This window comes from Vanacampus margaritifer, chromosome 1, assembly GCF_051991255.1.
Source record: "Vanacampus margaritifer isolate UIUO_Vmar chromosome 1, RoL_Vmar_1.0, whole genome shotgun sequence".
Taxonomy (NCBI): Eukaryota; Metazoa; Chordata; class Actinopteri; order Syngnathiformes; family Syngnathidae; genus Vanacampus; species Vanacampus margaritifer.
In genome coordinates this window covers 23,579,804-23,598,110 of record NC_135432.1, presented here as the reverse complement: position 1 = coordinate 23,598,110, position 18,307 = coordinate 23,579,804, and the positions used below count along the sequence as shown (strand labels likewise).

At 36.8% G+C, this 18,307-nt stretch overlaps 1 protein-coding gene across 2 annotated transcripts in view; it reads left to right on the top strand.

The window, feature by feature from the left end:
- The first annotated feature begins 9,708 nt into the window (after window positions 1-9,708).
- errfi1b (ERBB receptor feedback inhibitor 1b) overlaps window positions 9,709-18,307 on the top strand; it is a 19,021-nt gene continuing 10,422 nt past the window's right edge. The window contains exons 1-2 of one of the 2 annotated variants that reach the window (XM_077585272.1): window positions 9,744-9,831; window positions 12,974-13,051. The gene's annotated coding sequence lies outside the window, so the exon portion shown is untranslated. Of the gene's footprint in view, window positions 9,832-12,973; window positions 13,052-18,307 lie in introns of both variants that reach the window. The other variant, XM_077585271.1, reaches the window with a different exon arrangement.

Below are 18,307 nucleotides of genomic sequence, written 5' to 3'. Positions count from 1 at the left end.
AAGCGCATTGATGATTAATGTTAATTCATTAAGTTGCCTGGTGGTGCTCGGGTGGATCATTTCGATGGTCAGGGTCACACGTAGTCAAGTCACTGGTTCAACATTTTTGCAAACAATTTGAAAAGTGGTGTAAGTTAAGCATCGTGTTACATGTAAAAAATATATTTCACTATTTCCATTTATTTGCTGCATATGACTTGCATGCAACATTTTGAAAGCCTTTGCACTTGCAGAACTATTTAAGTGCCAGTGCGATGTTTGAATTTGATCTCTCATTTATGCCTTTTAAAGACTAAATTAGTTTATTTTTTATTTTTTACATTAAGTTATTTTACATACATTTATAAGGCTTCTATAAATTGTTGTATTGTTCCTGCTACAGTACATTGTATACCAAATATGTTTTATTTCTTAACTTTAATTTCACATATTTTATAAACCATGAATTTGAAATAGACGCTTAAATTGAACAGAATATACTGAATATAAAACCTGGAGCATACCCTAAAAATAGGATACTTTTTAGAACAGGCTCCGCAGGTCTGCAGTGGCAAGAAGGGTGTGTAGCACAATGATGTCATGATTGAATCACCGCAAACTTTGACCTGATGCCTGACTAGGGTTACACTACACTGTCCGTCAATCAAGTCTGATACAAGTACAGTACGTATAACCTACATGCACGTTAAGACAAAAGTCAAACTGGAGTTCTCTTATCCTTAACGGAGTCATTCAATCCTCACAACAAAACACACGCACACACAAAATGCCTGGTTTTCTCCAGGAGCTTGCACTATGAGTCACAAGCTGTTTTTTGAATGAGTCAACTGTCAGATAGCGCCGCCTCCCCCACCGCCCCAGCACAGCCCTCCCTCGCACATGGAGGCATATGCTACCCACGCTATTACGTGGGCTTTAACCTCAGCATGGCATCACTTCCTCCTCTTAAATCAGTTATGACACACCTTCAAACAGCCCAGAGCATTGGATCTTTATTGACTGCTGTGGTAAAATCCATCCACCTTAATGTTATAGCAAGCTTCAGGGGGGGGTTATTCTTTGGAATTCTTCCTCATAATCTGTTTCTCTTTTTCTTTTCCAGAGACATGCTGTGGCGAGTGGTGGCGTGTGGTGAATTTTCTGCTGAATTAATAGTCCAATAATAGTTCTTGCTCATTGGTGAGTCAACAGGAAATGATGGAGCGGGAGTAAGTAAGGCAAAGGAAGAAATTGGAGTAGAGGTTGGAAGAATAAAGGAGAAAATACAGGGGAAAGGAGCTAGTTACTTTGTCACGTCCCAGGATTGTGAGCTATGCAGCAGGGAGCAAAACACACACACACAAATTCTTCCGCTGCTAATAAAATGCAGTGCAGTTAGAGATGACATCGTCATTAATCCGTGGAATAGAGCAGTGGTCCAGAGGTTCACAAGCCATACCTTATAATTGCAAATAATTTGCAATAAATTAAGTTTAAAAATCTATCCCTACATTCTGTATGATACATATGACAGGCGCCGCAAACATATTACACAAAATACTCCTACTTACCTTAGCTTTGGGCTGATTGTGGTGTATCATAAATCTGACATCCTGCATAAATAATGTGTATTGTTTTTTTAAGAACAAGGAACACAGGAATGAAGTCTTGTTTTTGAGAACAAAAAGTTGTACTATTTTAAGATTACATCCTGCTTTAAGAGAAGAATTGAAGGAGGTAGTATTACAGGAACAAAATCATGATCTTGGTAATATTACAAGAATAAAGTTTCATTTTTCAAATCCACTTGTTTAAATTTGACTATTCTTACATCTGAAACACATTGGACACACGTCCTTGTAAAAGATTACAACTTTGTTTTTTTTTCTTAAAATGGAAATTTCTCGAAATGTTCGTTGATGTTTTGTCTATATATTTAAAAATCTGATAAAAAAGTTTTACCCCCAAAAATTGAAATTTCTTCACCTAAATTTATTCAGTATTTGTTATCGTAACATTACAACATGTTTAATTGGCAGCAGATTATGAGTGGGGAGCCACGTGAGGTGTCCCTGCAACAGAGACATGAAACACTAATTAAATAATATACTGAAGCTGACATCACAAATGATGAAAGTGATCAGATTAAAAATAGACTTTGACCACAGTCCAAGTTGCGAAGATGAAGCACAAGCAAATATTGACTGTGATGCCTATCACAGGTCAAACTGAAAAATATCACATGGATGAGATTTGTAAGTTATACCTGTAGATGTGCGGGCCATTCAAATCCATTCCTTTGAGTACAATTAAACACATGGAGTTGTGGGTGTTCTTTACTTTGCATGCGTCATTATTATGTCTGTAAGCATACAATTTGTGCGACTTCAAATAGCTCCCTAACGCCAGCAACCAAAAATATTTGTGCGGGAAATTTTATTTCAGCGACTAGTGTGGCTTTTTCTTGCTGAAAAGGAACTGTACAAACACTTTTGTCATAGTTGTGTGTACAGGCTGAGGCAATTCTTCAGGATACTGTTATCCATACAACAAGCTTTAAAAAAAACAAAAAAAAAACAGACAAGTTTATCGTTGACTGTTGCTCTCCTTTCCCACGTGCAACTACATTATTCCATAAAACAATCCTTTAAAAATGTGTTGGTTTGCCATCCTCTTGCCCAAAGTCAGCTGCGATAAACTCCAGTTCACCCGTTACACAAATGAATATAAGCAGTATGTAAAATGGGTGTATGAATAATTTGCAGTGGTGAACAACTGTCCTGCAACATACCGAAAGTTATTCATGCTTTGGAAAATTGTAACTGTTTGCCATTCTGTTCCCTTATAGCCAGCGATCAAAAGGCCCCATCAATCCTCGACCAGTCCTCCTCCTCTTCCTCTTCTTGGTGGTGGTTGATTATTTGATTTGAACTGAGCTGTATCCCCTCATGGTATGAGGTCAAAGGTCGTGTTATGAAGCCCACTCAGACATCGGAGGAGCTCAACTCTTTCCTGCATCCTCCTACTTGCCAGAGCTGATTTAAAATATATATATATTAAAGGATTAAACAATTGGTGTGCAGCAAGTAATAATAAACTAGGGCTGAATTAAGTTTATATATGAATGAAAGAAAACAGAAAAGGGCAGCGCAGTTTGAATCAAATCATTATTGTTCAATGTCAAGCTGGCGGAAGGAAGTGGTGGGTGGGAGCACACAGATAGAAAAACTTGAGAGTTTCTTAAGTGTTGGATGATGCCGCACCTTGTTTCACCATTTTGTAGCCTGGCAAATCACATTACTCATCAACTCAATAGATTTGTTTCTTGACTCTCACCTACAACCTACACATCTTTATTTAATCAATCCTTAAAATACTGAACTTTAGAAAAAAAAAGTTTGCAGTTATAATTTAAATTCAGGCACATTGAGATGAATAGCAAGGAATGCAAGCATAGTGGGTAGACTGTGAAAACACCAGTCTGGCTGTAATTACTATTACATGTTTGTACACAGCTGGTTCTTCTATAAGAGAATTCCCTGTGACACTGTGTCAGCAAATCAACTGAGCACAGATGTATTTACCATGGAGCACGTATGTTAACACAAACATTTCCTTCGTCCACCTTGAGATAGAAGACAGATACGGTGGAACCTCTGAAGTTAAAGTCTGTTCCTGCTTGTCTGGCAGCACTAAGAAGATCTGTCATCCATCAATCAATCAATCATAGACTTTCATTGAAGGCTCAAATTTGTCTAGGTTTGAATGGCTGTTTGTTGTCAACCAGTTTGAGAACCTTTATGGCTGTCACACTACTCCAACACGCACAGGTAGTACAATTTACGCTGTCCATGGTAAGTTTCTTGAAACACAATCTATTCTTCACAAGATACCCCGCGGACAGCCTGCTACCAACACCACTGACAAAAACATCAAACTCCTAGACAGGCTTGGGGAATAACGGAATACATGTATTGCCGTTATGTAATCGGATTACAAAAAAAACTACCTATTCCATTACAGTTACAGGGAAAAACATGTAATCAGATTACAGGTACATTTATTAAAAATGGGGATTACTTTGAGGGATTACAATTTCTACAATGAGAGAGAGTACAAAAGAGGGCGAGAGAGAGAGAGAGACAGACAGAGCGAGAGAGAGAAGGACAGAGCGAGAGAGAGAGAGGGACAGAGCGGCAGAGTGAGAGAGAGCGTGTGCATGCCCGCGCGAGTGGGACCGTTGCTGCTCGGCGAAGTGGGAACGAACGAACTGACGAGTCGTGTCCTCCAAACGCGGGCAGTTTGAAAAAGCTTCACGGACGGGAGGAGGAAATGGCGACCGGTTTTCACTGGAACTAACTCGGAGCGAAAGTTTGAGCTAAGAGTCCAGCGTCATTGCTACGCGCTGTAGCTTCTTGTCTTCATGAGCATACTCAATATTAGAGTAATCCAAAAGTAATCCAGTTACATTACTTCAATATTATGGTACTTGGATAACGTTATTAACTACATTTTTAGCAGGTAACTTGTAACTGTAACAGATTACATTTTAAAAGTAACCCTCCTAACCCTGCTCCTTGAGCAGGCAGGAAAAGTCTATCCGGGGGGGCGACCTTGGCATCAACAAAAGCTCAATTCAGCGGATTCTTTGGAGAGCAATAAAGCTTGTACTGTACTGATTTCAAGTTGTTCAAAGGCATCAAGCAGAAGATTATGATGCTCAACAACCTGAAGCGTAAATTGTACTTTAAGCAATTGTACTTAAGCAGTGTGATGGGCAGAAAGCTTTATGAATTCCAGTCGGGGGACAGAAAAATGTAAAGCTCTAAGAGTTCCGTGTTTTCATCACTGGTGTTAGTAGCAGGCTGTCTGCAGCGTGGCTTGTCAAGAACAGATCCTGTTTGAGTATCTTGTCGTGGATAGTCAGGGACTGAATAACTTCTTGCCATGCGACAATTTTGCAACGTTGCTCCGATGTCAATAGGCGAATCGTGATGTGCTTGCAAAAACTACAGCTGAAACCGTCAAATGATGGCATTACGCTCCGCCAAAAGTTCCTTTTCAGAGGAAAGTCCCTGTTTTCAATTTGTGCTGCTAATTTGCTGATCTATTATGGATACCATATCACATCATAGCAATCGCCAGATACCTGCGAATATGTACGCCCAGTCAACATGAATGCTGGACTTTGAGCAACCCCAAGCCTCGAATTACAGTTGAGAAAAACAAATCCTTGTTTGGCATCGTTTTGTACAGCAAATTCCTCCTTCACAGAAATGCCTCCTATCAAAGAAAACACACGAAAGGAGGCTACAAATGTGGGAGTTGGGTTTCTGACTGAACTGACAGCTGCGAGGGACGCATGGGCTCTCAGAGCAGGAAATGACTTGACCTCGCCCAGTGGGAGATCGGCCCGCCCTGACAGCAACCCCCACAGCTCTGAGTGTCCCGGGTCGCCACAGGCGCCCACAGAGGGCCGCGCAGCAAACGTGGTCGGTCGCCCATGTGGTGATAATGTCCAATCTAGTATCACCTCAGAAGCGTGAAAATCCAGACACCCTGTTAGCCTTTCAAGATAAACCTCTTTATTTATTTAGTACAGTGTTCTGTTTTATATTAAATACTGGGTAGTGATGGAATTGAGATATCTAAGCCACACCTCCAAAACTGGCCAATCACAACGCAGCACAGAACAGATGTTTGACACTTTTAGTTGTGACGTTATATTGAATTAAAGCATACATTTTATGACCTTTACAAAAGGTTTATATATTTTGGCTGAACAATGCTTTTCTTATTAATCCATCGAGGGAGTTATATCCCAGCTAACTTGAGAGTGGCGGACAACACCCTGGGCTGGTCGCCAGTCAATCACAAGTTACATTTGCCACTCACGTTCAAACGGCCGCTGAGTGAGAATTGAACCCACTCTGCATGGAAGTCAGGCGAGTTAACCACTGCACCATTAGTGACAATGATCAATGCTGGCTCTGCCTGAAGGGTTATTATAACACACGACACCAATGCTATTCATTAGCCCATTTGTGGTGTTTTCCTTGCTGGTTAGCATTAAGCTAAACTGATTTAAAGTGAAATATATAAGGTTGTTTTAAAAACACACTGTGTATTTTTTTCTTTTTTATGCCTAGTTTGACAGTAAACCTCTACTAGAAGTCGCCATAAACAGCTTGATGCCTATTTTTTTGAAGAATCAATCAATAGATTGTTGTGAAGTGAGTTAAGTTCACTACTGAATGACAGCTTGTATCTCTCAACAAAACGTTCTTAAAGGTTCATTTGTGTGCTCCTTGTCCTTGGCATACTAGTCAGACAACTACATGATTTTCATTTTTACCAGTGAGGACAAAAACTGTACTAGTACATCAACCTTAAGATGAAAAATCAAGAATATCATACATAGCATTATTGTGGTTGCCGTTTTGTTCATGAAAAACACTGCTACAGGTTGACCATTAGTGTTCTAATGGTGTGATGGCTGATGACACAACAGGATGTGAAACTAACACCATGTTTGTCAAAGTGTATGAGTATTCTTTGAGCAAACAAACTAGAGTACTGAGGACAACGGGTGATTGCAGCAATACTGTTGTACATATTCATTTGATGAGTACACACACAACAAAGATATATGTGGGTATAAAACACTCCTTGATATACTGTGTATGTTTTTCTGTTTTATTGCCGCAAGCTCAGCGGAAAAGATGAACAAAATAGATGAGGGCAACTTAGTTCACTGAGTCATCTTGTATCTTTTTTTTAATTGATTTATTTGATCTGTATAGTTCAGCGGCCCAGTGTTCAGCTCTCTCGGGAAGAAGGTTCCACTTTTGAATCGGTCTGCTGGGACCTTTCTGTGAAGTGTTTGCATGTTTTCCTTGCGCTTGTGTGGGTTCCATTGAACACAATGTGAGAGAAATAGCCTAAATCTTGATTTATTTTTTATTTTTTAAAAGACACCCTAATTGTTTCGAGGACATGCAGGGCCAAAGTAATCCGTTTCTTCAGCCTTTTCTGTCTTATGTGGTTGGACAGTCAAATGTAGTATGCTACCTGGTTTTGTTCACAAGTCTTGTATGATTTGATAAAATGAAAATGTGGTGAGAGACACTTGAACTATTTACACGCCTTTTCTGATTTTCAGAAGTGGAGGGCGGGGTCAACCGATTGAGTCATGTAATTTAGATTGGACCAAGGGCACCTTGAAATGATGTACAATTATGGAAGTACACAACTCATAAAAAGTTAGGGATCTCCATAAAATTTCAGCATGAACCTAAAATGCACTATAACCATTACGGGTGATCTGCTGTTCTGTAGAAGAAAATGAACGGCAAAATTCACAATCGGTGTTTGATCCATGAAAAGAGTGATTCCCAACTTTTACTATTAGAACTCATTCACTGCCACTGACGACTATAGATGTCAAAAATTGATTTGAACTATTTCTATTAGTTTCCCCTTTTTTCCACTTTTGTTAACAAGAGTATGAAAACCTAGAAAAAATGTATTGTACAAAAAATAAGTCATGTGATTATTTACAATTAAAAATTGTAATCGCCTGATGCCCCTAATTAAAAAAAAGAAAATATGAAAAAATGAGGGGTGTCAGACGATAATTTTTTTAAATTGTAATTAATCGTATGACTTCAATAGTTAACTCACGATTAATAACACATTTTATGTTTGTTCTAAATGTACAATCATTTTTTCCCAGGTTTTCATACTCTTGTTAACAAAAGTGGAAAAAAATGTGAAACTAATAGAAATAGTTGAAATGAATTTTTGACGTCTATAGCCGTCAATGGCAGTGAATGAGTTAAGTAAAAAAAAAAAAAATCTCACGGTATGCTAAACAAACAAACAAAAATGTCACAAACATGGAAACGCATGTCAGTTGCATACTTTTTACCATTTAATGTGTTATGTTCCAAATTTTGGGAGGGAATTTGCAAACACCTGCCATAAATAGTGTATGATATACTTTGCATTACCACAACAGCGGCACAAATGGCTATAAGTCAACAGGCATGACTCATTTATACAATTTTTTTTCTTTGCGATTGTTTTACAACCAATCCCATTATATGCATTTACATTTACTACACCATGTGTCCAATGGAGACTTACATTGGTCATGTAGCAATTCAGTTAGCTATTAATTCCGTTAGCTAGGCCTTGATCGCTCACGAGATGAGTAAAGTGGACTGATTCACGGAAGGCTATGTTGACGTTTGTCTAAGTAAACATAGCTGAACTGAAAATCAAGGAGTGTTTGTTTTATGGAGGAGGAGGATCGATTCCTGTGTGTCATAGAAGTTTGTCAGTCACGTACGCATACCAGTAGAAGGACCATGTATGAAATGACAGATCACGTAATTCTTCCAGGTTCCAGGAAGAATTTTGTATGTACCTGTGCCTTAAAAGTGAAGCGTGGATAGTCTCTGCTACCGAAATACAGTTCCTACAGTGGCAACGTAACCAGAATTTTATTGAATCTTCGTGCCTCCAAAATCAGAACTTTTCTGGAGACCCCAAGCACGAATACTAGGAAAGTCAAAATGACAGTAAATCAGTGCTTCAATAACAAGTAACACCGAAAAAGTACTTAGCACTTAATAGTATCACCATCATTACCAACATTTAAATATAGTATTGTGGTCAGCCTAAGTGTTCATTACCCAAAAAAGAAAGGGGTTTTATTCCTAAAAAGCATATTTACCGGTAATATTATAGTAAAACACTGTCACATCATGCACAGTTCAAACATTAACACTACTTTTGAATGTATTATGCATTAAAAAAAATACTAATAAGTTAAACATAACTGATTCTTTTATGTAGAGGGAGTCCACGTACCACAAGTGGCAGAGGTTAGTGGTGCTATAGAATCCACACTTTGAGAATCACTGGCAAAGTAATTTTCCAGTTTTACCTAATTGGTATGAAAATGATTATTTATTTACGACAAATGACAGATCTGTTCATCGAGCCACGCCAGCATCGTATAGTTACAGAAAAATGAAAAGTTTTTCCATTAACTCATTCACTGCCATTGACGGCTATAGACGTCAAAAATTCTTTTGAACTAGTTCTATTAGTTAAAAAAAATATATCCACTTTTGCTAACAAGAGTATGAAAACCTAGAAAAAAAAATATTGTAAATTTAAAACAGATCTAAAATTTGTGGTTAATCGTTAGTTAACTAGTGAAGTCATGTGATTAATTACAATTAAAAAAAAATGAATCGCCTGACAGGCCTAATTAAAAAATAAAATAAAAATAAGGGCCGTTTAATTATAATTAATCGCATGATAATTTTATATTTGTTATTAATGTACAATAAAAAATATCTGGGTTTCCATAAAAAATTAAATGAAAAATTGTTCAACTAATAGAAATAGTTCACATGAATTTTTTATGTCTCTAGTCGTCAATTGCAGTAAATAAGTTAAATGGCAGAAGCTGTGTATCCGATTAACGCCATCCCTACAACCAAGTTAAGCCATTTACCCTGTTTTATCAATCACTCCCTTGGTCAAATGACATAGAAGTGTTAGCTGGTGATGCAACTGGAGTTTTGCAAACCGGATATGTGTGACGTCAAGGTGAAACAGCCCTAAATTGATCGTTTTTTGTTTTGAACTTTTAAGGAGCGTTTCTCCTTTAAGAGGATGCTGGGCGGAGTTTTTGAGGACACGAGCACGTTTATAAAGAGGCGCGCTGACGTCACCGCGTCACTATGAGCGCACTTCGCTCTGTGGTTGACACATCACGGTGCGCATGGCGCGGTCGTTGATATGAACGAGAGATGGAGCACAGATTGACAGTCGGTGAGTACCAATGACCGTTCATGGAATGTATTCATACTGAGTACGTCGACCGCTGAACAATGGCAATTCCAATGCGAAGAGGGACGCTGTGATTTTATTCAATTAGACTTCCTCAAGTGAATTTGCGGTGAATAAACGAGTGAGCAACCATGACATCAAACCTGTTTTGTTGTGGGAACTGCGGGTGGTCTTTTACGTGTAATTTGCGTGTTATTAGGTGGAGAATGTGTTCTCTTTCTAATAATGACGCGCAGAATACTTAATGTTATAACTTCTTCTTCGTATGCTATATACTGTATACTACAGTCGGCCTATACTGTATAAATTCAAGCGGTCCTCGACTCACTTAAGTAAAAGTAAAAACATACAGTCTGAATTATACTTTAGTAGAAGACTTTTGTTTTTGTTTTTAAATTCCCGTTTTAATAAATTGGCACAATGGAACAAAAAAAAAAGAAAATTCTCATTACAAAATAGTTTCCCTCTCTTATTAAGTGCTCTAATTGAAAAGACAAGAAACAATACATTCACAATTAATCATTCTTAGAGCCGACAGCATCAAACAGTCCTCCGAAAACCATGGATTGGGAATATCTTGTTTCTTTGAATCTGTGACGTCTTTGGTCGACGCTGTCCCGGATTTTTTTTTTCACTTTAAAAAACTCCCAAGATATTTTTTTGCATCCTTTTCATATTCAGCCTTGAGCCCATTTTGCCAATGTAATGGGTAGAAAGTACAGATGAACAGAGATCTGCTTTGCTTTCAAAAATGGGGAGTAAAAGTAAAAAAGTCATTAGAAAATACATACTGATGTTAATTACAGATACCGGAAAAATCTACTCAAGTACAGTAACAAAGTTTTTGTAATCAAAACTTTGAAGGATCTGTACTTATAGTTACTTTCCACCACTGAGAATACATGGTCACGCGGCGCAGGCACAGCATACTTTTTTTTTCATGAGATTTTAGATTATAATCAAGAAGTGCTGTAAAGTACAAAAATGTACAGTACTGTGCTTATGACTTTACAAGGTTACACTGTGTATTAAGTAGTTTGGTCAATTGTGTAACAATTTGGCATAAAAAAAACATTCAGCTTCTATTGTTTTTTATTAGATTTTTTTTCTATTCATGACTTAGAAGTGTTTCCATTTCAGACGTATAGTCCCAATGAAGCTTTCTGTGATAAAATGATCAGTGAAAAAGACAAAATGCCAAAGCAATCCTTTGGTATGACATTGCTTAACAGGAAGGTTGTTACGTTGTTTTTTCAGGAACAGTCAGGGGCGCTGCCAGGAATTTTGGGAAAATATACAGTATATGTATATATATATATACGCTGTATAAAAATATAAATTGGGTCACACCGCTTCAAGAATACTTTTGAGTTTGAGATTGCTTGTCTCTCTTATGTAGAGCTGCCAAGATTAATCGACAAGTAATCGATTATCAAATTAATCGACAACTATCTTAATAATCGAGTAATCGTCTGGAGACATTTTTTTTTATGTTAAATTGTCCAAATCCTCTGATTTCAGCTTATCAACAGTAATTGTTCACTAATTTCTGTAGTCATTCATGAAAGAAGATTGATTATCTTCTATGTTTAATTAAAATAAGAGATTTGCAAATATCTGTTTTTAGTTTAGAAAGTAATCGGTAGCATAGTACAATATCAATGCCCCCCGCCCCCCCCCCCTTTTTTTTAAATCACTATACAGATACGAAGTACGAAATAAACACTGGTTAATAAACAGTAATCATGGGAAAAATGCTTTTTTTTAATACACTTTCATGCAAAATTTAAATGAATCTGATTAGTCAATTATCGATTGAATAATCGGTAGATTAATCGATTCTAAAAATATGACAGTAGTGACAGGACTACTCTTATGGTGCCCCTGCAGTAACGTTCCTGGGTCAATTTGAATGATCCAAAGTCTCAAAAACCCAATTCCACCATAAACACATGGTTTAATTAGTCTTATTATTAATCACATTAACTAATTTAGCACTGAGATTTCTTTGAAATGTAAAGTGCATTATAAATGAAATGTATTATTATTATTTATTTTTCATAAACAGTTGAGAAGTGATTCATTTTCATTTTATATGTTGGTTACACTTAACTAATTTGCTCCCATAAAACGTATAAATATGTTCTATTTTAAATGTTTTAAGTTTCCCAAAGACGTATTTATAAGTTTTTTAAATGTTTTTTTTTAATGCTAGAGCATACAGATGGCTTTGATGCTCAACTGCAAAGAACGGTTGAATAAATAGTTATTACACAAACGGCCAACAGGTGGCATTGGAGCAAAAGATATCAACCAGGGACATGTTGAAGAAAAAAAACTCAATTACTCACAACTCAAAATAGATTTGTGAATAATGATGAAACTTAGCTATATTCTAATGCTAATTGTTGCAAAACGGAAACAGATAGAAATGTACTTTTTTTCCCGATGAAAGAAGAGACTTTAATCTTTCTTTTGGTTGGTTCCAATTATTATTATTATTTTTAATAGCAATAGAACACAATATTCTGTGGGCCTTGCAAAATCAGTCAAAATCCAGTACAACAGCCATGAGTGAAGGGGATTGCTTCAGTGAAAAAGGCTGGGAGGGAATGAGTTAAAGTGCTCTTCAGTTAGGGATGCACCAAGTAGGCCTACTTTACATTTGAGTAGTCAAGATACCAAGTACCAATATTTGATAATGCCAATTAGACAAAGCATTTTTTCTTGAGCATGGCATACGTTTCACTCAAACTTGTCATTGCTGACATTTTTACATCAGTTTTGCCACAAATTTTACTGAGAGCGGAAGACCAGTCAAAAATGTTTTTTACCATAACATGTTGTATTTTGTCTTGTCCTGCCACTCGCTGTTGACTGAAAATGACATCAAAGTTGCTCAGGGCTCAGGTAACGAACCATTCACGGCTCAGCTTGCAAATGTCACCTGATCAAACTCAGGAAACAGGTGAGCCTTGATCGGTCGTTACCTGAACCCTGAGCAACTGTGATGTCGGCAGCAAGTGGCAAAATGGTCGCCCCCACAGATGGATAAAAAATGGGTGGATTTTGTTGCTTTTTTCATATTCCACCAACGTAATATTAATCAAAATGCTGTGTTTAGGCTTTATCCATCGCAGAGGGCGGCCATCTTGTTACTTGCAGTTGGCTGACAGTGACATCACAGTGCCTAAGCGCTCAGGTAACGACCAATCACGGCTCAGCTGTTTTCTGGGTTTTTGTTACCGCAGTAGACAGCAAAATGGTTATTGGCTGACACCAAAGTTTCTTTCATTTTGGAGTTGACATTTTTTCCTTCCTTGTGCTTGTGTGGCTTCTTACCTGGTACGTCGGCTTTCTTCAGCGTAGCGTTTGTTTCGTCGACTGCAGAGGGTACAATGTGCTTATTTAAAGGAAGGTGGCTATTTGAGAGTTAGATCTTTATTTGTACTCGTCGTGTTGAAGTGGAGCGAAACACACTGATTTCCGTTGACTTGTTTTGCGCAGATCATTGCTGATTTGTGTTTAGTTTGTCACGTTTTATAAAGTGATTTGTAGGGGTGAGAATCTTTGAATGTCTCACGAATCCATTCCGATTTTTGGGTCTGTGATTCGATTCAGAATCGATTTTCGATTAAGTGCGTTTTTGATTGACAATGCTTTTTGCTTCAATCTATAGATGTGCAAGGAATTGTAATGATCTACTCCAGTCTGACTTGCTAATGCTAATTAGCGCGGCACTTTTATCACTCAAAAGAACGGCTCCACGCTGGAAAAAACAAACAAACTTTTATTGGAATAACTTGATTGTGACTTTTTCCTTCTACTCTCTAATGTGGGTACAACTTAACATTGTATTAGACCGCGTGGAACCACACTGCCCCTCAGTGGCCAAACCGGGTACAACATGAACAGCGCTCCAAATAAAAGCAAGACAGTATAAAATAATTCAAATAAAATCGATTTTGGGACATTTAAAATCGATTCTGAATCGTACCAAATGAGAACCGATTTTTTTTTGGGCACACCCCTAGTCAGTTGTTTCTTTTAAAAACAGTGTCTGAAGAATAATGCCTCTTTTTTTTTTAACCAAACGTTCTTTCTTGTACTAGGGAATAGAAGGAATAAAAAAATCAATCGGAATGATAAAAAAACAACAACAGCAGTGCATATTTTATAAAATGACAAGAAAAATACAGACAAAAAATAGCCCCGTTTTTACACCCCCACACAGTACTGGACTGCGTGACAATTTTCATCTGTGTTGAATTCACTGGCGAGGTACTTGCTGTCCTGCTTCTATTTACGGAGCTCTTGCCTCTGACCATGTCCCGCATAGACACTCGCGAAGGAAAATCTAACAAATCGTGTATCAAACCGATTGATTGCTCTTGATGGAAGTGACGATAGTGAAAGTAAATACTCGAGTGACATCAACTGCAATTCCTTTCGAGGCGTGATGAACGAGTGGACGAAACGTATGGCAATTAATTGGGGAACGGCCTCTACTTGAGATTGTATGATATGATAAATTCAGTGTGTCAGCCTCATCTTGAGTCAACAAGGGAGAATCCATATGAGCCCCTCTCTTGACCGTTGAACATAAGCAAGATAGAAAATGGATGCGTAATAACATCTCTGCTAGCAGGAGTGCAGATTTGAGCCGGCCTGTGTTTTGTGTGGTTTGAAATTGAAATGGCTCCGGACAATTTGTTGAATTAGTCATTTGGATATGAATCTGAATCCATTGTTCTTATTAAGATGAATAACCTTTTAATGTCATGCATACAGTATATCGTTGAAGGAAATGGCACGGTACTGTCAAGTTCATTAATTTGTATGGTAATAAATGAATGAATAGATCCAAATCCCACTGAATCAAACAGTGTTGAATTGTTCCACTTTAAAACCGAACCATCCTTGAATCACAACGTACCGTATGTATCCAGGTACGTATCGAGTCGTCTTTTATTGGAGAAATGCATTCCACCCCCCCAAAAAAATGCGACCCTACCAAGATCACGTACACAATTTATGGTTTTAACACAGTCATTTCAAAGTATGGTACTTTTTTTAAAATAAATGTTCAAACTATACATGTTACAATGGCTTAACCGACTGATTAATCATCAGGCCGATATTAGCTCTTTTAAAATCTGCAAAAATCGGCAGAGGGTTATTTTATTTATTTATTATTATTATTATTATTATTATTTACACATTAACACATATAAGACAAAATAAATGACATTCAAACATCCCCATTCCCCTTGAGAAAAAAGTCATCCAATGTTTGCCATTTTTTTCTTTCTATGGTAAAGTTAAATGAATACTAAAGGAAAAGTATTATAAAATAGTCCAATGTTCTGTCTAAAATTCTTTTTTTTTTTTATTGTTGTAACTAGCATTAGGAACCCAAAAAGTTATTTTATTCATTATGTACATTTTTTTTTTAATGACGTGGCCGATTAATCAGTTATTGTGCCAAATGCACTGGATTCGGCCTCTCCTTTTTAAGTATAAAATTCAAGTGTTCAATCTGTTCGGACTGTTTTCAAACTGTTTTTTCTTAGGTAAAGTTTCTATTTAACTGATTTCACTTTAATTATTTAAATAGTGTTCAAACTGTAGTGTGTATTACAATACTTACAATAATGAAATATACTTTTAGGAACAAAACTAGAGCATTGTTTGCGATGAACAATTAAACCTCTGCTCTTCATCAACACACATTTTTCACTTGAATAAAACTAGACTGTCACTAGACTACACTACAACTCTCATTAAGAAAACAATAACTGGGACTAAATCAGTTTGTGCGTTTTCGTCGACTAATGAAGACAAGACGAAAATATACTTAATAAAAAAAATCGATGGACATTTTAGTTCATGAACAAAAATGAGATGAAAATATATGAAATCTGGTCTCTGCTAATCTGTCATGTGACACAGTGACACGCCCCCTTTCAAATCGGCAGCTAGCAAGTGCAACGTGCACAAGCACATGGGACAGACAGCAGGTGGATTCACGGTAAAAGGTTAAAAAAAAAGTAGATTATAGTTTTAATGTAACACTAATCCAACGGCTATAATGTTCCAACAATAATGTTAATCCGACCGCTAACTAATGCTGGCTAACTTACTAGCTCTTAGCATGGAGCTATAGTAGCCACTTGTTGATATACTGTAATTGTGTGTCAAGTTGTTTTTCATCAAAAAGATGATATTTTTTTTAATGTGAAATAATTTTAGATCCAAAATCACTCACACTTGATGTTTTGCTTGGTAAGTATTTGTCTTAAGCAGGTTAGTTTAGTGACAAGTCCCCCATTAGTGCCATTAATGAAGTGGAAGGAAGAAGCACAACAGGGCTCTTCCATCAATAGTACGGTAGAATAACCTGCCCCCCCTTCGGTTTCCCCTCCTGCTCATAGTTTGGCTCTGTCCGCACCTCATGGGAGAGTTCACTTGCATTCTCAGGCCTGCTTCACTGCACTCCAAAGTGTCACAAAGGCCCATTTATAGCTGAGAGTGGCTCCATTCATGCTTGCTGAGCCAACTGGCGGTACAATTCCTCCATCTCCGAGGCTCACTGAGCGGATTTGTCACCGCTATTTTTTTTTAAGAATGAAATAAAAATCCAAATAGATGCGTGGGACCCTGGTTGGTTATTTGTTGTATGGACTTTGTTGTGCATGCTGTGCATTGTTTAACCCACGACGCCAGTTGTGGACTGAATGAGGGATGGGAATTGCAGAGTACATCGTAATACACTATATTATCCTTTTTTTTTTTTAAATTTAAATCTAAATATCAAAAGGATCAGTAATACGATGTGTGACTGAAAAAGGAAATAATTAAATGGAATACTGAGTAGAATTAATATATCATGCAGTATATTCTCAATGAGGGTTACTGTATACAGTTAATACAAGTCAGTTGTCGAATGTTTTAAAATTGGGTAGTCGACTAATTTTTTTTATTGACTTTTTTTTGTATTAGATTGTTCATTTGGTTAACCATCAACCCTACAACAAAGTCTTACTAATGTGTTCTGATTACGTGTATATTAAATTGGAAGTCAACCCCAATTTTTTTTTTTTTACAATATGTTATATGTGCCCCCACTAGTCTAAACACAGCATTCTGATTAATATTGTGTTAGTGGGATATGAATTGAGCAACAAAGTACACCTGTTTTTATCCATTTCACTGGGCAGCCATTTTCCCACTTGATGTCGACTGAAAATGACATCACAGTTGCTCAGGGATAACGACCAATCATGGCTCAGCTTGCAGGAAACTGCTGAGCCGTGATTGGCCGTTACTTCATTTTCAGTAGACAGCAAGTAGCAAAATGGCCGCCACCTAAGATAAAAATGGGTGGATTTGGCGGCTCAATTCATATTCCACATTCACTCAATTCACTGCCATTGACGGTTATAGACGTCAAAAATTCATTTAAACTATTTCTATTAGTTTAACATTTTTCTCACTTTTGTTAACTGTTCAAATGAATTTATGGCAGTGAATGAGTTAATCATAATATGTTTTTTTAGACTAGTGAGCTACATAGACCACATTATTGTAAAGAATATTTTTGGATTGACTTCCCCAGTTTTTGGAAATATTTAGTTGCCTATTTACTTGACTATTAACTCATTCACTGCCATTGACGGCTATAGACGTAAAAAATCCATTTGAACTTTTTCTATTACTTTAATTTTTTTAGTATGAAAACCTAGATTTTTTTCATTGTACATTTATAAAATTTACAAAACAGATATAAAATTTGTGATTAATCGTGCGTTAACTAGTGAAGTCATTTGATTAATTACAATTAAAACTTTTAATTGCCTGCCGCCCCGAATTTTTTATAATCTTTTCTTTTCTTTTTTTAAATGAAGGACTACAGAAATCATACACAGTTGATATGCTGAAAGCTGAGGATTTTGACAGTTTTACATATAAAAAAAAAGGCTCCAAATGATTACTTGGTTATTTTATTTATATATATATATATATATATATATATATATATATATATATATATATATATATATATATATATATATATATATATATATAAAAGATTATTAAAAAATTAGGGGTGTCAGGCCATTAAAATGACTTCACTAGTTAACTCACAATTAATCGCAAATGTTATATCTGTTCTAAATGTATAATACATTTTTTCTAAGTTTTCATACTCTTGTTAAAAGTGGAAAAAAAAAGATTTTTGACATCTATAGCCGTCAATGACAGTGAATGAGTTAATTTGGTTGCACGATTAATGGATATGAATAAACATCATAATTGTTGGTGTTGTTTTGTGCAGTACTTCCTGTTCCTTTCCTTTTTCCTCTCAGCACCTAGTTACATGTTCACATTTTTTTCATTGGCCTATGGGGCAAGTTCCGAATGAGCCCAATGAATGCTAGCTTGACGGCTGCATCTG